This window comes from Canis aureus, chromosome 16, assembly GCF_053574225.1.
Source record: "Canis aureus isolate CA01 chromosome 16, VMU_Caureus_v.1.0, whole genome shotgun sequence".
NCBI classification, from domain to species: Eukaryota; Metazoa; Chordata; class Mammalia; order Carnivora; family Canidae; genus Canis; species Canis aureus.
In genome coordinates, this window is record NC_135626.1 from 39,644,687 (window position 1) to 39,650,686 (window position 6,000).

Genomic DNA, 6,000 nt, shown 5'->3' on the forward strand with positions numbered 1-6,000 from the left:
CCCTGGAAAACCTACTCTTTATTTTCTACCTAGCAAGAACCTAGATCAGATGCCACTCTCTGATACCTTCTCTTATTCCTTCAAACAGTTATTTGATGTTAGTCCCCTGCATTCCCATAGAGCACCATACATCTGGGCTATGAAGCTACAACCATGTTGTTCTTTGAATCCTCCACATCTGGCAAAGTCCTTGGCACATAGTAGATACTCAATAAAAGTGTCTGGAGCTTAAGAAAATGTTTAAATAATGTTAGAAATCTTTAAAAGATTTAAAAGTATATTATGATACTAAGTTATAAAATGTCTCCATAGAAAAAAATATAATGAAATTTCACTAATTCAAAAACAAGAAGGTGAACTGGCCTAATTTGTTTGGCTACGCCTTTTAAAAATATTGCCTTTTAGCTTCTTTCCAACACATTTAAAGCATAATTAAGAATCATAACTAAAGAATGCTTCTAAGTGATAACTTCAAGGCATAGGTACAGAATAATACCTGATTCACTTGCAATTAGCGTTAAGTAGGTCCACTTTTAGTTAAATATAACTTCTGTAATTATATTCACCATCTCAATTTGCCTTACAAACAATAATTTTATTGAAGATGCCAGATTTCATGTGGGTGCAGGCCAGGAAAAATTACCCTACACATGTCCCTGATGGAATGTGTCCAAATTAATGATATTTTATTGTGCAAATGTCATAGCAAGAGATCTAAAGGATGTAGGAGACATTCAGGACATTGTCCTAATCCTTTTCTGAGGGATGGTTCAGGTAATGTGTCAGCCAACTGATGGATTATTGCCCCAATACATGACACTCCCAGGAATGTATAATGTCCTTAGAATTGAATTACTGTCCTGGGAGTGAAAGTGAGTCACTGATTTCACAGTCTTAAATGTTTAGAATATGCACAATATCATGTAGGGATTGTGTTGCAGCCTTAAAAGCCCCCAAGTGATTCACAGTTGGGATCACAATTAATAGGCCCATGTTTGCAGATAAGCTACATGTTAGTTAGAAATATTCTTCTTGAAAGGTCTTTATTGGGTTTGATAGAATCATAAAACTAGAGTCCTATAGAGTTGTAGATTGTCACTCATTGTTATATTTTCAAACAGCAGTTGAAAGCTTCCCTATTCTCTTGCAGGCTCTATGCATGAACCTCCATAGTACTTGTTCTTTAAGACTCTGGTGTTAATACCTCCTCCAACAAACCCTTCCTGATAGTCTCCACCCAAACTACCTCTCCCTCTTCTAATATTCTGGAGTATATTCCTTGTGTGTTTTACATTGTTTTATCAGCACTTTTCTTAAGCTTCTTAAGATACTAATGGGTCCTTTTTTATAACTCCCATGCCTAGCTCACAGCATGGCCAAGAGCTAGCTCCATATACATGTTTGTTAAATAAATCATATAGTCCCCACCTTTGATAAACCAGTGTTGTTAGAGAAAGAGATGCATAAACAGATAGTTATTGTACAAAGAAAATTTCCTTATGGAGAACCAAGTGCTATAGACTCTCTAATAGTAGAAGGAGTAATAATTGTTTAAGAGTGATCCAGAAAAGGGACATTAGACATGGACCTTAAGGTGAAAAGGAGGATACATGGAGAATGAATCTGAGCCAGAAATGCTGACATGTACAAAGGCATAAAGGCATGGGAGAACATGGTGTGTTTATGGAGAGGGAAGTGATTTTGGAGGGCTAGAGTTTACAGAGGTTCTCTAGCATTCCTGTATTTCAAAATCACCTTAGAAACTTGATAATCATGCTATATTTCTACCCTGCCCCCCCCTCAAAGATGTAGAAAATATTAGGCCACAGGATTTGCATCTTAAGTGAACAATTCCAGATCATTCTGATAACAGGTGGTCCCTGGACATTCATCATTTAGGATCTAGATAATAAAGTGGTATCAGAAAAATCAGATTACAATGAGTTTTAATGCTCACTTCAGTAGAATTAAATGAAAATCCATAAATTAAGGAAGAATTCGAGAATTTGCCAGTTCAGTGTTCTAGTACTTAATTTTTTTTCTGAGATTTAATTTATTTATTCATGAGAGACACACAGATAGAGAGGCAGAGACACAGGCAGAGGGAGAAGCAGGCTTCATGCAGGGAGGCCGCTGTGGGACTCCATGCCAGTACTCCGGGATCACACCTTGAGCCAAAGGCAGACGCTCAACCACTGAGCCATCCAGGCATCCCTAGTACTTTAAATATAACATTTCTGATCTACTTTTTCCCACTTATGCTGATTTCTTACTATTTTATTCATGTTATTCATACTGGTATGAATTTCTTGTTTTAATCTAATGATTTTCAAACCTTTTTTTTTTAAAAAGATTGATTTATTTTTTTAAATATTTTATTTATTTACTCATGAGAGACACACAGAGAGAGGCAGAGACATAGGCAGAGAGTGAAACAGGCTCCTTGTAGGGAGCCCAATGCAGGACTCGATCCCTGGATCCCAGGATCACACCCTGAGCCGAAGGCAGATGCTCAACCACTGAGGCACCCAGGCATCCCAAAAGATTGATTTATTTATGAGAGAGTATGTATGATCATGTGCTTGTGTAGTGGGAGGAAGGAGGGAGAGAGAACCTCAAGTAGGCTCCCTGCTGACCTAAGAGTCCCCAACACAGGGCTTGATCCCAGGACCTTGAGATCATGACCTGAGCTGAAATCAAGTCAGACACTTAACCTGCTGAGCCACCCAGGCACCCCAATTATTTTCAAACCTTTAAAGTTTTTTTTTTCCTTTAAAGTTTTTTAAAAGATGCTTTCTTACCTGGAAGTTCACTAACTATAAATCTGATAAAATGGAGCCACTTCAGTTTGACGGAGACAGTCCATCTCTCAGCCCACAGTCTGTCACTATATGAGACACTTCTGACAAAATCCAGGTAGCTCATTTGGAAAGCTACTGTTCTAGCCAAAAGAGCTAGGCATAGTAAATTACTGGGTACAGTAATTTATGTGAGCCTTTATTCCATGTTTCTGTGAAAAAAGAAGTGCCAGTAAGTTAGTTTGATGAATATCAGTTCCCCACATATACTGTTCTGAGGAAGGATTGCCTTTGTGAAGTGCAATATCTTGGGTTGGATGATCTCTATGAGAGAAAACGCCTGTGGTGGGAATGGGCAAGGTGGAAAGAGTTGAGCCCAGCAAAAACTTCATTATCAAGAGTAATGGAAGACAAGTGAGTTTTCTTTTTGCCCCAAGTGATCTATGCTTTGGGAGATGTCACAGAGCAACACTGATGGGGCAGGAGATGTAGATTTTTCTCTTTACTTGAATCATGAAATGTGAATTAAATCTGCTTTTGGTAAATGAACGGAGAATAACTCTTGCAAAAAATTTTCTACAGCTCTTGTCCTTCTGGTTGCCATTCTCTTGAAGCTAGGAAGAGTAAAAAAATGGAGCATTGCTGGTTCACTAGAGAATCAAAGAGATGAGTTTGGTTTGTGTTATCTGGTGCCTTTTTGTTATCAAAATAAGTTGTAAATTCTGTTATGTAGTGGCACAGGTCTAAATTCCTGTCTGTATCTGTATATAAAATCATTTATTCAGGAACGAGTTATAAACGCAGGAGAAGGAATGAATAAGTACATCTATTTTATTTCTATAGTGAAAAAAGTGAACATAAAATTTGAAAAATGGGATAATCAGTAGAAGGGAACAATCTGAGAAAATGTTATCAATAAAAACAGAATTCAGATGAGATACCCATAGTCATATAAGCCTGGCCAATGACTTCTTTCTTATTGAGTAATGGGAGACGAGTAATGGGAGACGATGTCAAATGCCTGGGAGGAAGGCAACAATCTGGGACTCTTATTTGTCACTTACAGAGTGACTCAGACAGAGTCTTAGGACCAATGTGGGAGAGAAATCAGGGACTAGACACACAACCATTGGGACTGATTTGAATAAACATCACCGAGGACTCTGTCACGGTGCCTTAAAGAAAATAAACTCTTGATTCTGTAAGAACGTTGATGGGGAAGATGGAAGTGTGGGATGAGGCACTCAACAACAAGAAGATTCATCGCAGTTGAGGCTTGATCTCAGCAGATAGCAGCAGGTAGTACAGAAACAAGTGATCTGGTGGCAGGTGGGGCTGCAACAGCTGGGTACTCAGCAGCTAGTGTGGCAGCAACTGGACATATCACATCTGGGCTGGTAGCAGCTGGGGCACCAACACATCTCCCAGCAGAGGCTGTGCCACAGCCCTGTTCAGAGTAGATGGAACAAGGACAGGAGCTGACCATGGGGTCAGATGGTGGAAGTTCTGGGTAGGTTTCCAGATGAATGAGTTCCTGAGTTTGGCTATCTCCTTCCATATTGTCCCTTTTGCACTCAGCCGAGATGGTGCTCTGCAAAAATGAAACGCAACCATAATCTCCAACTAACTTTCCTTCCCATAAACATGTGTCACCCACCGTACTAACTTATCTCCTACTGCATCTGTAGTTTCAACTGAGAATCTCTGGCTCTTGTCTTCTCATTGTTCCAATCTGTGAATTAATTATTGATGTACTTCTACTCCTTAACTGGTTATTATGTTTTCTTGGTACTTTTTAAATAAAGATTGCCTTCACAAAAATATAAACACTCCACTTTACCCAATTCTCTCCTTCACTTTGTCTTATGTGTCTGTTAGCTGAATACCTACCCCTGAGTTTTCAAACCTGACACATTTCATTTCTAGGAATCAGTCCTTAACTGTTACTCTTCTCCAGTATTATCAACACACTGTACCTGACATTTCTCTTCCTGTTAAATTCAAGATTCCATTGTGAACTACATGAGGGATGGGAACTGGATCTCATATAGCATGTGTACTTCCCAGAGCCCAATAGCACACAAAAACCTTGCTAGGTGGTCTATAATTCAATTTCTAATAAAAAGACATTCTTGTTTTCTCTCCATAAACTTGTTGACAGGCAAGGTGGATAATATGATTTTGGGGGAAATTTAATTATTTGCATTTTCTTTAACATAGGCTTTGATTGATATGTGCAAAATTAGTTTTCTTTGTTTGCCTGAGAGAAGCTCAAACTTATCTCCAGTTCATAACCAACATTAAAAAATAATTAAGGACCACAAATGTTTCTGACACCAAGAGAGTAAGTATTTATTGAGACATAGTTATTCTGTCACACATGATTCATTGTAAAGGCCAAGCCATGCACAGCAATCATAAGATTAGGAGCCTGTCCCCATGAAGTAGTGTAGACATTTGACTGAATGCCAAAGAAATAGGCATAGAACTTGGAGGGTCTGTGTGGTATTTAGTTTAGATTGTTGCTCTTTAAATAGTTGGTTGGTGGCATAACCAATGGGATAAATAAATATAGTGACAAATCAGAACAGGGCCAGATGCTGTGGACAAAAGAAATGAGAACAATACCAATATATTGGCATGATGGTGTTTAACTCAGGGCTGGTGGTGAAGAGCAAAGTTCAACAATAAGAGGATCCACAGCATATTTGGCAACAGAAGGTGGTATGGCAGCAGGGGATATGATAGCATGCTGGGCAGAAGCAGCTGGAGCCATAGCAAGAAAGGTGGCAGCAGCTGGACACATAGCAGCTGAGGCAGCAGCAATTCTATCAGAGGCCATGGTCAGAGCAGAAAGAGCCACAAAAGGAGGTGACCATAGTGCAAAAGAGTGGGGGTTCTGGGTAGGTTTCCAGGAGATTGGGATTCTCGAGTAAAAGTCTCCCAAATTCTGATGAGAATTCTGATGTCCAAGATTATTTTCTTTGTATTGTTTGTCATGTTTAAAGAGAACTTATCAGATATTGTGATTGTGGCATGATTCAGATGCAGAGGTCATCTTCACATTTAAAATGGATGCTTACAGTTTTTTTCTTAATATTTTACTTATTTATTTTAGAGAGAGAGAGAGAGAGACAGAGAGTAAGCAGGAGAGGAGAAGAGGGAGAGGGAGAGATCATCTTCAGCAGGCTCTGCACTGAGC